General features: G+C 43.8%; 1 pseudogene; it reads left to right on the top strand.

Annotated features, from left to right (window-relative positions):
• Positions 1 to 2094: 2094 nt before the first annotated feature.
• LOC117032829 (LIM domain-binding protein 1-like) overlaps positions 2095 to 18887 on the top strand; it is a 66765-nt pseudogene continuing 49972 nt past the window's right edge.

Genomic DNA, 18887 nt, shown 5'->3' on the forward strand with positions numbered 1-18887 from the left:
GCTACTCTCAGGCTTCCTTATCAAACAATTGCTCTGACGGCTGCATTTTCGGGACAAGTCAAATCTTACCTCCATGTTCACATTCAACATTTCCTCTCAGTCTTTGCTTTTAACCATCTCATCAGAAAGCACACTCACTCCACAGGGTCATTTCATTCAAGGTGACTCTCGTCCCTGTTATACTTCACAAAACCCTTTGCTTTGGGGGAGCTGTTTTCCCGTTCCCACAATGATTTCCAACAGGTCTCTTCTGCTCGAACAGTTATACAAATACCTGGGGCAACCCCCGTAACTCTGTGATGTACAGCTTCACTCCCTGAAACGCCATTTGCTGTTTTGAGATAATTAAAATGAAAATTTTACTGCATAGGCATGTTTTATGATTGTGTTCATAATTAGGATTTAAAGAGGGACAGATTGTTTTTTTTATCAATAGCTTACTTTATAATCAATGCTCTTACTCAACAAGGTGGGGACGTGGGGTTGTGGGGTCACAAAGAGGTCATGACGTATGTGTGTGGGCTCAAGAGGGGAGGCTTCTACCGCTCAGCCCGAGCGCCTGTTCCAGACCCACCTGCTGCCCACACGCCCTCTCTGTGAAACGCCCAGCACTCACACTGCCTTCTCCACTCTTGGGGCTGTCACCACCCTTGATGTATCTAAAGGCCACCTCCCCACATGTGGCTACAGGATAGCTTTCCCCGTTCCTTCCTGGTCCCGAAAACCACCTCATATACCTGTGTCACTAAGAGCTTAGTTACGATGAGAAAAACACTGGAAAGTTACGAAACAGCCAACAAGGTAATTACAGCATGTATGTGGTCTCAGTCTCAAGCCCTTGATTCTAACGTGAGAGACGGATGCTTTGTCTTCATCAGGCCCCTACCTCTCCTTGTGACCTAGACATGCTAACAATATGAGAACAATTATTGACCAAAATGGGGAATTTGCATTACAAAGTGTGAGTGGCCCCAGCAGCTTTGATGGACGCTGGTCATGGCTGATCCCTACCTCACGCGGTTGCAGTGACATGATCTACATATGCGACAGCCATCGTTTCTAGATGCTGTTGGTATGAAAGGCTTTTTGAAGGCTGACATCACACTTCTGCTTGCATACTGCTGTTTGGGAAAAGAAAATGTTCGGGGATTACACAAAATAGGCAAAACAATGTACAGAATCTGTCTTACATTGGGTTTCCCAAGAAACAGACTCTGAGACAAAGATGTGACTGCAAGGAGTTTATGTAAAAGGTGATCCCAGGAAGTACCAGTGAAAACACGAGGACGTGAGACAGGGAATGGATGAAGCCCAGAGTGTGTGGGCAGCAGGGCTGCGACCCCCAGGGGAATTCCTGGAGACGACAGACTAGGTCACAAATCGGTACACATTTCCATATGTAACCACCTGGATCTTTAAGCAGTACTTTTGGATGCAAGTTATAGGAGGACATTTTTAAAGTTAATCACAACAAAGAGAGCGAAAGAAGGAACTCAACCTCTAAATGATACAGTGAAACCATAAAGCTCAAGGTGAAGAGGGAGACTAGAGAAAACGCTGTAAAATACACGGAGCTCAGAGCAGAAAACTGAGCAGCAGGTTGTAGTCTGTGTTACTTACGGTGCCCGGTGCTCGGGAAAAGCCTGCATAGACCCGGCCTCTCGGCAGGGCCAAGACACACCAGGGCCGGGACGTCCCAGATCTGTCTGACTCAGCCTGGTGAACTCCTCACGTGGATGTGGATAGGTTGTGACCTTAACACTGCCAAGCCAATGTGCAGAAGGAGGAAAAATCCCAAGAGTGACCACAGGGCAAAGCAGACACACACTTAAAGGAAGGACGACACCTTAATGAGCAATTAAGAAGAAGAGAGGGACAGAGAAAGACAGAAAATGCCTGCAGGGTCACGGGCAAGTCAGACCCAGCTAACAACGGGTCCCAGGAAAAGCTGATCCCATCCCCCATTCCTTCCCTTATACTCTGTGACCTCTCGTTCAGGAGCAAAAGACACCCCCATACCCCAGAAATGTGTCAAGCAATGTGTCTGCCTAGGAAGAAATGAAAACCAAATGACAACTATCAAAGGCGGCCGCAATGGCTTCCACGATGGAGGAAGATGTCCAGGAGAACACGAGGAGAAGTAAACTGTGTTCGGACCAGACAGAGGATGGTGGAATAGCTTCTATCCACCACACAGACCTTGTGGGCGTCTCGCAGGTAAGAACAAGCGGGAGGGCAGCCAGCCACCATGGACCAAACGGGACAAAAGGTAAAACCAGCAAACAAAAGTTTAAAATTCAGCTTTAAAAAACATGGTAGTTTTTTTTTGTTTTTTTTTTTAAAAAAAAAGCCTATCTCTATCTACAAAATGGGTATTTATAAGCAATTTGGTGTCTGCAGAAAAAAAATTCCGAGACAGTGTACTTGAAGAGGGACAACACTGGCTAAGAGGAAGTGCCACCTCCATGAAATTGGTGTGTTTGCAGCAAACGTGCTTTACTCATAAGTCATGGGGTGACCTCAGCCCGCGTGGCTTAGAGTGGATGGGACCAATAGCCTGTCTCGGAAAAACGGTTTGATTACAGGTGGGTTGCAACAGAAGTGTCATCCCCAGCTCACAGCCTGTTAAACACTGGGACTCGTGAATAACATAAGAGGCACACAGGTGGGGTTACAAGAGGAAAGTGAAAGGAACCCCTGGTTTTTGGCATAAATGGGGACACAACGAGTTTGGGGACATCTCCCTTTTTCCTCCTACACACTATCAAATCCCCCAGAAAATGAAAATTCTGCATCCATTCCTTTTAGGCTGTTTCCTGAAACCCATAAGTGACACATTCTTCAAAAGATGTGTCCCCTTCCACACGATTTTTAAGAAGTGTAAAGTTGAGCATAACCCGTATCAAGAGCCAACATTGTCTGAAGCAAAGAGAAGCACTAAAGTCTGCATGACCCTCACCCAAGTCAGCTACACGTGATTAATATGATAGCAGGGGCCTCCAGCTACACGTCAGATCCCAGCGGCGCGCCTGGGACAGACGCTGCATCAAGTCGCAGCGCTTCACTTTCTGCGGCTCTCCCAGAGAGGCCTTTTCCGGTTGGCAATGACCAAGATGAAGCTGGTCCAAGATCCCCTGCAAGGAGGGGGTGAGCCCCGGCGATGGGGGTGCGGGAATGTGTTTGCTGATGGCCAGCTGTATCCCAGCTCGGCCTCACGCATACTCCCCTCACCTTGAATACAGCCTTGCAAGGTACATATTATTTACCCCATTGTACAGGTTAGGAAACTAAGACTTAGAGACGTCTAAATAGCAGAGTACAAATTCAAGGCTGACTCAGTCTTAGCCCCAAACCCATGCTCTTCATGCCCAGTACGTTGCCTCCCAAGTGTTTCTCTTCTCTTCCATTTCGCCTTATATTATTTTCTCCCAAACAGGAGGCAGCATGTGTGGTGACAAGAGAACCATTTGGGTTCAGCCTATCTTGATTCTCATTCTATCCTCAGCATGACCTCACCAAGCCTTCGGAAGTTTCCATCTGCATGTCCTGGTGTGTCCAATAAGGAGGAAAGAATAGGCCTGCTCTTCCAGCTCCCACAGTCCAGATTCCCTGAAGACTCTGTGTGTACCCCTGAGTCCTCGTTAGCATTATTCCTCCTGAAACCATGACTCTTTTTCCTGCAAACAAGAGGCCAAGGGGAAAAAAATGGTGCCCTTGGGTTTCTACCTAAATTTCTATTTAAAATGTTACAGAATTCAAGCATTTGTCCATTCTCGTCTACCTTTCAGACTCTGAATAGCTCTGTCTACTAAACCCAGTTTCCGCCCCAGTCTCTCCCAGAGCCCAAACCAGCTGTTGGCTCTGACGTGAGTGTTCCTTCTGAGATCTAAAAAAAAAAAAAAGTGCCGAGTTCTTTCTTATACCGAAGTAGCTTCCTGCCGTTACAGGGGTGAGGGTGGGGCTCCTACCCAGAACACGGCTGCGAAGGTGCTGCCTACGGCAGGGGTCCTGGGAAGGAGACAGAAGAAATCCACAGGGGAGGCCACGGCCTCAGGACCAAGAGTAAGTCAGGAACTGTGGCCTCTGCATGGATTTCTCGGCTCTGTAATATGACTTCTAAAAATTCTACCTTAAGCTCTTTCCTCGCCTTGTACTTCTGTGCTCGTATGCTGGATGCATTGGAACCAGGGAAAAGGTAAGCTTAAAGTGTGGGCAAGTTCAAGGAGAATTACGGAAGCAGTGATGGAGAGAGAGAGACTATAAAGGGTCTTATTTAGCAACCCCACTGCCCGCTGATAAAGCTTAATATCCATCAGAGTGTTTCCACCATTACAATTTTAAAGGAAATGGAAGCAGCTGCTCCTGTGATTTTTTTTTTTTTTTACCTAAACTAAAAAAGACAGTTTAAAGTCCTTTTTCCCTGAGTCAATGATGTGGCCCAATGTCCTAGGGACTTTGTTTTTCCAACCTGTGCTGAGGAATCCCTGTCTGAGGAAACCTTCCTTCTCCGACAGGGCTCCAGGGAGAGCAAAGAAAAAGCAGAATAATGCCCGCCGAGGTTTAACCACACTACGGTATTTTGTCTTTGGTTTTGTGATCTTTGTTCTCTAAGATTTTAGAGGAAGATATTCAGAATTCCTGACAGCATGTACAAAAATACACACGACTGAACATTTAATATCCAACTCTTTACCCATAAGAATAATTCCAGAATGTAAGTTCATTTTGTCTTCTGAGCCTAACTTCAGATTTTTTAGACGATTACAAGAAAGTGTCCCAATAAGACGACTCATTTCTCACGACGCAAATGAATGCCACTGAGGCAAGTCACCAAGCCCATGTCAATATCTAGCAGGCCATGCTCTTTAAATTGAAGGGCATGGTAACTGGTATAACTCTGAACGAGAAGGGCCAAATCCAAAGAATGTGGCTTTATCGTCCATAACGCTCGGAACTGCATGGTGTTTAAATATGTCCGTGGGTCTGTGTGCAGTGCACGCACCTACACGATTAAATGTAGCAGGGAAAGGACTGCCGTACTCTGCCTCACTACTGGGCAAGTAAAAACAGACGCATCTGTACATTCCACAAATAGATGCTGAAGGGCAGTGTATGGTAGTAAAGGGGTAGCAAGCTGTGCAGGTCGCCAGACCTGGTCGGAGTCCTGGAGTGTCCTCAAATACATTAACTCACCTGTCTGGGCATCGGTCTTCATCTATAAAGTGGGGATGAGAAAAACAAACTCAGGAGAAGCGGTGAGCACTGAGTAACTGTTAGGTTTGCTACTCATCTATGGTGACGCATGCAACACAGTTTGCACACGGCTGTTACTGGTATCCAGTGTTCAGCACTTTCAGTTCAGCGCTCTCCCCAAAAGCTTTAATGAAGCAAAGTTGTAAGTCTCGCTACGTGATGCACTGGCAATGAATTTCCCTTCCAAATGGCCTGACAAAGCCATTTCATATTTACTTTTAAAGTATACATCCATATGACCAGCTTTCCTGACTGCATATTGAATTACAGAAAACTGGGAAAGAAGACCAGGTGTTGTTTTCAGGTTTTATTTTGTATAAACTGTACTGGATGCCCTTTCCAGCAAAGCAGAGACATCCAAATGCTCTGAAAGGAACCCTGGCCCCAAATCACAGTGTGTCAAGCATCATTCACATCCAGTTTTGGACACTGTATGAAGTTCCCAGGGTTGCCACAACAATGCCCGCAATCGGGTGCCTGAACACTTCTGAAATGTACTGTCTCACATTTCTGGAGGCTTCAAGTCTGAGATCAAGGAGCCGGCAGGGCTGTGTTCCTCCAAACGCTCCAGGGACCGGTCCTCCTTACATCCTCCAGCTTCCGCTGGATGCCCCAGTCCTTGGGGGTCCTTGATTTGCACTTCTATCACTTTGCATTGTCTATCACTTCTGTCTCTGCCTCTGTCTTCACACAGCATCTTCCCTGTGTGTCTACATCTGTGTTGCTTCTCCTCTTCATATAAGGACACGGTCATATTGGAGTCAGGGCCCGCCCTAAGCCAGTGTGACCTCGTCTTAAAGAGATTACATCTGCAAAAACTCTATTTCCAAATAAGTCCTATTCAGAGGTACCGGGCTTAGGATTTCAAAATATGTTTTTGGGGAGATTGCTGTTAGGTAGGCAACTGAATACACACATGTGGAGATCAGAGGACAAGTCCAAGGAGGCGATGTTAGTTTGGAGGTCACTCCTAGGTAGGTAATAATTAAGGCATGTGGACTGCAGGACATCACGAAGGGAGAGTGTATAGGCAGGGAAATACAGGGCCAACAGCTGGGCCCTGAGCACGCGAGCTTTTGGAGGTCAGGACGATGAGAGGATCCAGCAAAGGAGACGGAGGAGGAGGTGCTGTCAGTAAGAGACAGAAAGTCCAGGAGAAATGGAGTCCTGGGAGCCACGTGGAGAAAGTGTTTCAAGGTGAAGGGGGCAGCAGAACAATGAGGGAGGCACTCAGGAAAGAAGAAGAAATAAGAAGATGGCACACCAGGAAACAGGAGTCATGCCCTGGGCACAGAGCCAGAGCTTACTTCTAGGTGATTAGTGGATTCGAGCATGAATGAAGGAGCCTCACATCTGACGGACAGAATCTATAACTCATCCGTGCAATAGACACCTGTCAAGTGTCATCAGGTTCATCGCCTGGCTCCAGCCTCTGCTCTATCCTCACACACCCCCACCCTGACTCCCCGGCCTCCATCTTTCACTCATAAGGACCTTTGTGATCACATGGGGCCACCCACGCAAGGGTGAATCAGAAACATCCCTTTCAACCAAGCCAAGAAAAAGGAAGACATCTTGTTTATACAACAGGCCTTGGTCCCAGAGGACACAGGATGACACGGGAATAATCCTCTGCTCTGGTCCACAGCATGTGGCCGAAAACACATCCTAAATGTCCAAGTGGAAGAACTCAAAGTCATCAGGATGCGACGGGCACTAAGCTGGGAGGAGGCAGACTGAAGTGGAGTGAGGACCTCACTTGACATTTATCTGAGGTTTGCACTGAAGCTTGAGAAGGGAACTGGACTTCCTGTGCGTTCTGTATTCAGGGGGAAATCAAAGGATCACTATTTAAACCAGCAATGTTTCTAAAAAGCCACAGGGAGTAAATAAGAAACAGAACTGGAATATAACCATGCTCCCAGTGTTTGCTCCTTCCTAGGGTAGCACTGGAAATCATGACACATGTGTGCCAGTAGTGTCGGCACAGGTATTTTCAGCCCTCTCATGCTATAAAAATAATTGTTTTGTATTAGCAAAAGTAATGCTGCATTACATAATTTTTTAAAAGATAATGTGTTTAAACCCTGTGCTGGCCGGAGCTCCTATTTGTCACAAAGGATGTGAAAATAGGCAGATATGTATTTCTGATAAATATGCCAACATGCCTGAGAAAACTGTAGGTAAACATCCATCAAGACTTTGGTGATAAAGCTTAGCTTTCAATGACTAAGGAACGCATCTAGGGTTCTTACAAATTCAAGTTTTCTGTGCTTCATTTCAGTGCAAAGTGGATTACAGCTTTTTAAAAGGAACTTGGAAGTGTATTTGCTTGAGGGGTGACTCTAGGGGGCAGGGAAGCGTGCTTCTCTGCTTAAATCCTTTTCGTCAGTAATTCAGGAATGGCTGGGGGGCGGGGTACAAGCGTGTTAAACTTGGCCTTCATGCAAGAAGAGTCTCTTCAGCAAAGGGTGCTTTCTTGATTCACAGCTGTTTCTGAACTGCCAGGTGGCAGCTACAGACTTTTCTGAAAACTCACTATGGATAAAAGATTGAACTCTGCCTCCATTTCTGCTCTAGGGTTTCGCCTCCCAAACCACCCCTGCCCAACCAGAGGACAAATGCATCTCCACCCCGTTAGGCACCCTCTGCCGCCAGTGGCTGAGGAGGCTCACAGGTCAGCCGTCAACCAGGAAGGAGGGTCCTAGTGACCCGAGAATGAGCACCGTGTCAGGAGCTGGTGCCAGGCCTGGTGCTCCCTGCATGGGTGGCTGGAAATCCTCCTCTCAGAGTCCCTTCAGTTCTATCCCCACCCCCTCTCCAGGGCCCCAGCGCCACTCGGTCCAGTTCTGAAGCATGATGATTTTATGCCCTCCGTAAGGCGGGCAAATTACAAATCCTAGTTTGTCCTGGATCCTCTTCTTCTTCAAAATCATCACACTGTTTTTAAGTCAGGTTTCTCTTGTTAATAAGGCATGGGGCTCGTCAACCAATCAGCGAGATTCATTTGTGAAGTGCCCCCACCTCATGCTGGGGGAGTTTCGCTCAGCTGTGGTGTTTCCCTAAAAGGCAGCAACAGCCAGGGGCGACTTCCTACCTGGACTGAGCCAGGAAGGGGCCCTGCGGCTGCCTCAGCTCAGCCGCCCTTTTTCTGCGATGAGCCGCCTCCGTCGTGTTTCCATTTCAGGCAGAGCAAACATGTGTAAATACTTTATTAAAATAAAATTTAAAAAAAAACAACACGTGAAGTGAAAGCTGTTCCCCCTTTGATTGATTTTTCAAAAGCTCCCTCGACTGCTTCTGCTACAGATGTTTGCAAAATGATTGGATGCAAAGTGGGCTTAATTCATAAAAGCAATAAAATGTTACTTATTGACTGAACAGATGAACTAGCTGAGGGGGGATAATTTGGAGTGTTCTTATTGGAGAGGCTTTGAAGAAATGTAATGATAGAGGAGAGGCAGGGTCTTATTAGCTGTGGTAAATATATTTTCCTACAGAATGCTTAGGAGATTTTGGAAATAACTAGAAAATAACCCTCAGATTTTCAGTTGTACTGGGTTTTTTATTAAACATGTGTAACTTTCAGCTTCATAAATCCACATAATCCTTGGTATGCAAAAGTGAAAATCCATATATAAATTTCTGGTGGAATGAGGAACAGTCTGGGGGTGGGGATCAGGACACCTGTGTTCTAGCTTTAGTTTTTGCTGCCGACTTTCACAGTCTCTTTAGTAAATAAGCATCGGAGAGACAACAGTGGTCTAGTGTGGTAAGCTGGGGTGCTCAACGAGCCCTAAATATTCCAAGGAAGTACACTGGGGACTGCTGGGGATGAGTGAAATGAGGGGATCGGTGGCACCCTGAGACCCCCTACCCCTGCTTCAGAAAAACAGCTCTGCTTTTTCCGGTCACATCGAGCTACGGAGGAAGATTCTGCCTGCTTAAAGAATGTGTTGCTTTAAAAATGTCTGAGAAACATAGTTTCATGATAAGTAACACCTGTCCTACCCATCACGCAAACGTACCTTGAAAAGTAAGAACCCCGTGGTAGGTATGCAGATTTTTTGTATTTTTATTTGAATCATGAAGAAGCAAATGTTGCTTTCTCTGTTGCCATCCTCTTCCTCCAGCTCACTCATCTTCTTGGACTAATATCAGTTTTATTTTAGTATTTTTACTCTATGTTTTTATATACATTATATTTTGTTTAGAGGTACATGAATAAGAATGGACACACGCAGTGAATTTGACTGGGCAGGTAAATGTACAGGATATGGATAAACGGATGGTTAGAAGCCACAACGCCGCCCCCTGGAGGTAGAACCCATGCGAAGCTGTATTGTGAGGTCCTTGGCCTAGGATGCTTGTGTCCTGACATGACGACACACTTCTTCCAAAATTCTAGGGGCGGTGGATCCAGAAAATCTACATCTATGTTGTTTACAGCGTCAGAGGCAAGGGATAGAATTGCATAAACAAACGTTGGCATCTTTAGAGAACACAGTCTGCTGGTAACTATGCCCTTACTGCCATGACACCTGCTGCCTTCTGTTCTTCATTTGCTGTCCCTGCTCGTGGTTCCCGATACTCAAGGTTTATCACACCAGGGGAAGCAAGTCAGGAGTCAGTCCAAAAACCACCTTCGGTATTGTGCCCTGTGATTGTTTTTTCTTAGTTTTCATGGTTACAGGGTAGCTTTGGCATCAAATGAAAGTAATGAAAATATTTAAACAAAAAATTAATTACTTTAAATGCCAATGACAAGAATGCATCTGTAGCTGCCATGGATCACACCCTGCATTTTAGTGCACATTTAATTAGCTCCGAGTTCCTGGTATCTGAGAAATGGTAAGTATTTAATACATATCTATGATGAATAACTTATTGTAAATACATGACCGAGTTTTAATTCCAAACTCCATTCTGATTGGCTGGCAGGAAGGTCACTTTCAGTCATTCTTGCGGATTTCCTCCTCCTGCCCTCCCAGGGATGTTGCACAGTGCCCAGTCTCTTATCAGGGGGACCTCAGGTCATTTATTAATGTCCACACATAGACGACTGAGAGAGCCACTGTCCCAGTTTACGTGCCCACCAGTCCAGCAGCTCTTTGGGAATCTTCTAGAAGCTTCAGAACCCCTGTAGATCTTGTCCCATCGCTTTACTACATTATACTCTGCGAGCCATCCCTTCCTGGGGACTTGCAGGCTCCCTGGGGCACCACCAGGGAACAGCTCTGAGGCCCACTGTTACGAGGCTGGAAGGCATTGTTCTTTGCCACAACTGGAGGAATCATCACCTATCTGTCAGTCTGTCTATCTACCTATCCATCTGTCTATCATCTACCTACCACTCATCTGTCATCTATCCATCCATCTGTCATCTACCTATCCCTTATCTATCTGTCTGTCTGTCTATCTGTCTATCTATCTATCTATCTATCTATCTATCTATCTATCTATCTATCTATCTATGTATCATCTACCTATCATCTATGTATTTCAGGGGAATCCTTCTCCCTCCTTCTGTTCCAACGTTCTTGGCTTATTTCTGCACGCTCAGTCTTCCTCTGTGACTTTAACTAGTGGAAAAGTAAAACCAGAAGACCTGGCAGGTTATTTCTGTTTCCTCGCATGCAAAGCAGAACGCTGATACTTCCAAATGGAATATTATAAAGTATAAAGTAAAGGGAGAGAAACATTCTCCAAATGCACCTGTATTTTTATTGATAAAATAAATAAAAGAACAGTTAAACCCATTTAGGTCAAGCTGATCCAGGGCCACTGACCTAACGATGGAGCTGAACTTCAGATTAGTGCATTCAGGTTGGTTGTTTTCTTTCATTTGCCACCACAGTGGGCAGTACAGCATATGAAGTACAGTTTGGGAATTAAAATTCTAGCTGTGCTATTCTCGAGTAGTATGACTTTGGGTAAGGTACACAAATTCTCTGGCCTGTTTCTTCTTTTGCAAATGGGATAAGAAGTTCAAGTAAAATAAAAAGTTCTTACCACATAGTATCTATCTGTATCTATCTATGTATCTATCTATCCATCCTTCTATCACCTACCTGTCACTCATCTATCTATAGTAAGCTCTTAATGAATGTTAGCTATAGTCATTACATTACAACTTCCCAATAAAACAAAGCGTTCTGCATCTAATGATGTGTTTTTGCATACACTTAGTTGGAAAGTCACAAATCTGCATTTAAAATGGAAGGGCATGCATTGATTATGTGTGCTCAAGGTTTTGGGTGTTGGGAGTAGTGTGAAAAGGCACTAGTCTTTCTCTGACACCTTTTGAACTTCTCACACAGGCAAGACACTTTATATGCAGGTCTCTTCTCTACAGAGTCAAGGACAGATGTCAGCGCATGCGATAGGATATTACTCAGTAAAGAAAATGGGGGGAGGGTTGGTATTCATAGGTGTGGTACACAGCAGTGAGCTCGATAAGGAGGATATTAGAGAAACAAGACCAAAGCCAACATGGATGGGTAGAAGAATGAAAGCAATCAGATTAAAAATAATAATAATTATAAGCTTTGGTCTTGGAGTTACTGTATTGAGATTTCTGGGGTAATGACCCTGCAGCAACTTTCATTAAACAACAATGAACCTTGATGCATAAAGCTCAGGTTTACATGGCAAGTCTCAGAGTGGTGACCTTCAGGAGGTAAAGCGACCCCAGGTACTTGGCTTCTCCTATAAATTGTCCCGTCACTTCTTTATTAGACAGAGGCAGATCACTGGACATGAAGGAGTCTCAAAGCAGCGTATCCCATCAAGTGCAGGCCTGTGTGTGTTTGCATAGTCACACCTTACAAAAAATACAACTTCCCCTACACTGAGTGTCATATTATTAGATCCGTTATTTATGATCCCGAGTAGAGAATAAGGCCATTATCTCATGGATAATGGAAATGGCGTTGGAGTGAGTTGGGATAGTTTATTTCCAATTCTATCTCTACCACCAACCAGCTGTGTGATATGGAGCCTCAGTTTCCTCATATGTGAGTGGAAATGGCCTTTCATGGGCTTCCTAGCCTTTCCTTACAGATGACTGAGTCATATGCTTGACATCGGTTCGTTCCTGACTTCATTGGTCCTCAAGGCTATCCAGGACCTTGATAGAACTGTATTTAAGAGAACTGGTAGGTATTTGTACAGAGACAGACAGGGAGTGTTAGGATTCATGTCTAAGAGAGCCTTTTATTTGCTTCCAGAATCCTTTGAAGTCGAAGAAAGATAGAAGGGGAGTCACAGCTCTAAAATTGGACATTAGTCACAGCCCGGAGAGTAAATGACAGTTCCTTCAATTCTTTTCACCAATTTTAAATGAGTGAAATGAGTTGTGGGGGGTGTGCAAATCGCTTTTGAAGGTGTCATGCTGTATTTCATATTGTGGAAAGGTTTCCCTCAGGTCAAGCACCCTCCTGTTAAATTTCACACGGTTATGGTTTTTAAACTATGAATATTCATTTGATTAATATTTCTAGAACCATGAGTTCAAAAAATCTATTCAAACACAACAGCCTCAGAACACTATGGTGGGGCCATGTTATTGGACCTGAATGGTCTGCCAACAGGGCTCCCCTATTGTCTGTTCTCATGTAAGAGGAAGGAAAGAAAGACAGGAAATCAGAAAATCAGAGGTCAGCTTTTCAAAATGCAGTTACCAGCTTTTCAAACGCCGCAGCTAGCAGGAGAACAAAGCAGAAAGAATAATACATCTTCTTTGAATAAAGGTATACGGAAGGTGAATTTAAGAATATCCTTGACTCTGAAAGAATAAATCATTTTCGAAAGGGGGCAATGAGACAACCTTTCTCAGTTATAACCATTGGGGACATAAATTTATATAACCTTTTTAAGTACTGTTAGAGAAAAATGGATACATACAGAGGGGAGGGGATAGAGAGATATCTAAATAGAAGGAGAGATGGGGGAGAGAGCGAGTGTCAAAAGACTTCAGGACGTGCATGCTTTGTTGCAGCAATCATTCTCTATCTGGAAGCACATGTTAGAACTAGTATTTTTATATGCGTGGGTATAAATGTTACACATATTAGTTGTATATAGGTATGTATAAATAAATATATAGTACTGTATATATCTATGTATATAGGCGTATTTATACCTATGTACACATAACACATATATGCTGCATACAGAAATCTTTCAAATACAATTGGATTTAATGTACACACGTACATAATAATGGGTTGTGTGTGTAAACGTGCATATGCACATACACACGGGTAGACACAGACACGCTGGGTACACGTTGGTTAGTTCACATATGGATGTTATCTAGTCCTGCCCCCTGAGGCAGCCTTGGCAACTGGGTACCAACATCCATAATTTGGTTTCTAAATATTATTCGTGTAGAAAATATAAGGGCTTTTTGGAGAAACATCTGCTTCTAGAACAATGACAGGGGATATCCAAGATGAGCCTGAAGCATCTCCTCATTCCACAAAGTAAGGAAGTGTTGAAGCAAGTAAGAGCATGGATATATATCCAAGGAACACAGGGACCAGCCCGGAAGAGCTACCAAAAGCTAGACCCATTTGAGCAACAATATAAGTACTGTGGTATTGGATTATAATCCACAGGATAAAATTAATATGTGGTCACATAAATAAATGGTTGCGTATACAAATCAATAAACGAGAGGAGGCAAACTTTTCTTACGGAAAAATCTCAAACAGCCTATGTAGATACTCTCCGCCATAGAAGGTCCAGCTTAATCCATCTCCCACCCCCTAGAGAGTAGTCTGAATTGAGTGACTCACTTCCCAGAACAGAGAATGGAGAGGAAAACATAATTGACTCCACGCTGGAGCCACCTGGCCAGCACTCCTTAACCAAGGGATCAGGTAAACACTCATATGCCACAGACGTTACGTGGCGGTCAGGTAGCCCCGGTGTGACGTGATCAGAGGGCACGGCGTGTTCTTTTCCAAAACCCCTAATCACGTCTAATCAGGAGAGAATACATCCACATTCTGCAAAGCTCCTGACCATGACCTTAAAACTGTCAAGGTCATCAAACACAGGACAAACGGAGAGACCATCACAGACCACAGGAGGCCAAGAAGATACAACAGTGAAAAGCACTGTGGTATCCTGGAACAGAAAATGGGCATCCATGAAAAATTTGCTAAATCCCAATGAAGAGTGGAGTTTGTGTACTGGGAAGGTACCAATACTGATTTCTTACTTTCGACAAACATCTGGTGTCCATGTCACACTAGGAGAAAGTGACCCTGGACAAGGGATGGAGGGGGACTCTCTACGACTTCTGTAAATCTGTAAATCAGAAATCACTCACATAGAAAGTTCACTTTAAAAAATATTCTTATTGTGCAGTTTTTAGCCCAGCATAGGGATTCAATAAATATTGTTGAGTGGAAGAATTATGTATATACATATACAGAGAAATGGCTGAGCATGTCTGGAACACAGTAAGTAATCAGTAATATGAGAGCTTAAGGTAACAATTAAAAAGGTAACAATAATAAATTGTCCATGGTCAGCGATCACACACCAAGGTCTTCATAGTAAACGCTTTCAAGATAGAACCCAATATTGATTTTAGTGAAACTTTCTGTGTCTTCAGTGTATGGATCATATGTAGGTTTCTTTCCATAACTATTCTCTCAGCTATCACGATCAGGTCTAAGCAAGAATTAAACACCAATAAAATTCAAGGGCTCCCTTTTTAAAATAATGTACTTGTCTTTGAGATTTCCAGGTACAAAAAAAACCCTGATATTCACATTGTATTCCTCTTTTCCTTTTATGCTAAAATTAGTTTTTGTTAATGTTTATTTTCTAAGCTGTTGACATGGCAGTTCAAAAAGATATTAAACTTCATTCATTCTACTATTCATTTACACATTGGGACAAAAACAAGTTGAACTTTAGAAGTATTCATTAATTAAAGTTCTAGATGTTCTTACACATTAAAGTGAAAGGAAGGCAAAGCTCAACTTAAATCCCAGTGTTAAACCCTACATGAAAAGAATGTGGACTGAGAGAATTTTTAAATGCATTTTTTTTCTTTTTTTTCAACTTTGTGCTTCAGATGAAGCCTCTGTAAACACACTGTCGGAGTGAGGGATATCTTGTTTCCTAGCTGCGGTACAATTTCACAGAACATGGAAATGAAAGACAGAAAAGAAGTATTAAATCATCGTTTCCGCTCCCTGCTGGCAGAGGGCTGTTCCCTGCAGTACATTTTCCCGTTGCTTTGTCGATTTTGAAATGACTCAAGCAAGGAGGTTTCCATCACTTCCCTCGGGAGACTTTTCAATGGTTTAATAGCCCTCGCTGTTCAGATTGCTTTCATTTCCCTTTGCTCAATTTTCCTTCCCTTAATTTTATTCTGTCTCTCCCAGATACACTCCCATGGATGTGCTCCCCACTCCCCAGTACTCAGAGGGTGTTCTCATCTGTTAGCCATCCAAGGCGTGAATTTCGATGCTAGAACCTCCATCATAAAACCAGTACTCTCTTCCTCAGTTGTTCTCGTTGACTTTCTTCTGAGATAGTCATTCGATTTGTTGTCAGTTAACAGCAGACCGATTTCAGCAAAAATATAACTAAATATTCAGTGTTCCGTTTATCTCAGAACTCTGTAACACGTATTTAATATATTCATGGATCAACAGCAAGCCCTTCTGTAATGTTTTTAACACTCAGGGGTGTCTAAACTGCGGCCCGCGGGCCAACTAAGGCTCGCAATCCATTGTTAATTGGCCCGCAGCAAATTCCAAAAATATATTTAGTTTACTTAAATAAACCAGGTGAGGCAATACGTACTTCACCTCGAGTGAGTGGCCCGGCTGTTTGTGTATTTTACCGCATATGGTCCTTGGTGAAAACCATTGAAAAAAGTTTGGACACCCCTAACAGGTAGTCCAACATTGTGCCAAAGAGACCCACACACTGCTTTTCATGGCATTAAACCCCAAGTCCACATACTTCCCCAGTACAGCAGAAGGGAAATCAAGCACTTCCAGGCAACAAAGTGGCCTGATTGGAGGTGGACCAATTTTTTTAATCATGCGTATTCTTCCATGTTTGTCTAGGGGGGTTGAACTTTTTTAATAAAATAAGTTATGATTTATTTTAAACAAAGTATTGCTGGAAACCATTACAAACTTAAAGATATATTTCAATAATTTTGAAGGTTTATATTTTGACATTAGACACCCTCAAAGGAAAAATTCAATAAATTGTGATCCTTAGGTTTGTAAAATGGGAATGCGGGTCCTTGTTCTCAGCCCCATGGGAAGGAGCCCCGGTCAGAATAACAGACCAACAGCCATTTGGCCTGAAGCCATTGAAGCCTGAGGGCCCCTCAGTTTCTTGTCCCAATCTATGGTCTGAATGTCTGTCTCTCTCCAAAATTCATACGCAGAAACGCAGCGCCAAAGGTGATGATGACATTAGGAGGTGGTGCCTTTGGGGGCGATGAGGGCAGGGGGGTGGGGCTCCCATGAGGGGATCAGTGTCCTTACGAAAGCTGCCTGAGACAGCTCCCTCACCCCTTCTGCCATATGAGGACACAGCAAGACGACGGCAGCCTGTGAACCAGGAAGCAGGTTCTCACCACAAACCGGATCTGCCAGCACCTGGATCTTGAACTTCCAGCACCCAGAACTGTGAGAAATAAGTGTTTGGTGTTTATAAGCCACCCAGTTTCTGGCATGTTGTCATAACAGCCCAAGCTGATGAAGATACCACCCTTCCTCCCAGGAGTGGTCACAGTGGCTGGGAATATTTTCGTGTGTGCGCGCACGTGTGTGTGTGTGTGTGTGTGTGTGTGTGTGTGTGTGTGTGTGTGTGTGAGTTAGGGGATAATTTGCAATGGGGAAGCATTTCTATGGAAGTATATCTGGTCAATTGCCTGAAGACAACTCAGAAAGATTGGGACCTAAATCTCCAATGTTCTAGGAATTTGTTATTACCTATATTTCATTCTAAATGCCTATCTCATTTCTATCGTGATTTTGTATTTAGAATTTTATAATTTTTTCTTAATAAAGTCCACCGAAATTGTCTAAGATTTGGTCACATAATGTGACCCCATCTTTGTTGAGCTGATGACGCTATAGGTTCCCCAAAACCCAGCATCAGCCAAGCTCAAGTTCCCAGTGGTAACCAGACATGAGGGTGGGCACAGGAAGTCCTCCCTTAGTTCAGCGATAGGTTCTAGGCACTGCGGTGCAACGTCTTATAAAGACACCAGGTTTGCCACAGGCTAATTGATAGGAACAAGTTAAGCTCCCAAGGCAGCTCATCAATGTCAAAAGGACACGACAGTATTCCTAGGATGTTCCATTTCTCTCTCTGCCAAGTGATCAAACACAGAACCCAAAGGTGTGTTTGGGGAATCGAGTGGTAAAGTCACTCGATTTCATGCAGGGCTGGAGCGACATCATTTCATTCCTCAAATTATCACAAGTTCTGAGAACTTCTGCAAGTTTAAACAACAACAAAAAACCCTTAGTGATATTGTTGAACCAATCCTTCCTGATTTTATTTGGCTACAAACCTGCCATGTTTCCTTTTTAACATGTTACTCAGCATTTCGCTGTTGGAATTAGTGTTCTGAGGAATACATTCTGGCAAATACCCCACCCCTGCTCCCCTACAAATCTAGCATCATGCTCTTTACACGGTAGGACTTAAAGCATGCATTTAATTAATTTGATTATTGAATTCTAGAAAGAGGTAAGGAACCAAGACAGAAATCTCCATGACACTTAGTGAATAAAAGCCTCCTCATTCCTTGGTTACTAATTGTAGCAAACAGCCCCTGACAGAGACAAGGGCCGTGAGAGCTGAAGGCTGTCTTGTTCCCAGGTGATTTCAGGAAGGATAGGGTCTCTGTCTGCCTCGGGTCTCAGGTCCTTGAAGGTACTTTTCCACCTGACGTGTTAAGGTCCGGTCATCCCAGACCCCCGCCTGGCTGATAAATCACACAGAATTACTGTCGGCCTCAAGCCTCACCAGGTTTCTTGAAATGCCATCTGGGCTGATGTAACTGATCCAGCTGTATTTCTTAAATCTTTAATTAGCAACAGGTTTTTTGTGTGACAGAATGCAACCCCAGGCTACTTGATGTGCTGGTGAACGTCACGTGCCCCTGGGAAGGCTTGGTTCCCAACACACGTGCTCCACAAATGTCTGTGTTGGAACCAGGCGAGCACAGACATGATTCTGATGCCTCCAAAGTGGAAGTGAATGCCAGTTGATCTGGAAAATCTTAATATGCACGTGATTTCTTCCATGAATCAGATATTTAGGAAGAGGAACCTATTCTTGCTAATTTTATATTTACTTCTGTCAGTTTTTGAGGGAGAAACATTGAAATCCAACTCTAATTGTTGATGAGTTCATTTATCTTTGAAGCTTTTCAAAGCTTCATGTTTCTAAAGCTTCACTGTTAGGTGAATTAACCCTTAGAATTATGTCCTCTTGGTTAAGTCACTCCTTTGTCATCTGAAAAGTTCTTGATCTCTGCTACTGTGTTTCCCCAAAAGTAAGACCGGGTCTTATATTAATTTTTGCTCCAAAAGATGCATTAGGGTGTATTTTTAGTGGAAGTCTTATTT

The sequence above is a fragment of the Rhinolophus ferrumequinum genome, chromosome 13 (genome assembly GCF_004115265.2).
Source record: "Rhinolophus ferrumequinum isolate MPI-CBG mRhiFer1 chromosome 13, mRhiFer1_v1.p, whole genome shotgun sequence".
In the NCBI taxonomy this organism is placed as follows: domain Eukaryota; kingdom Metazoa; phylum Chordata; class Mammalia; order Chiroptera; family Rhinolophidae; genus Rhinolophus; species Rhinolophus ferrumequinum.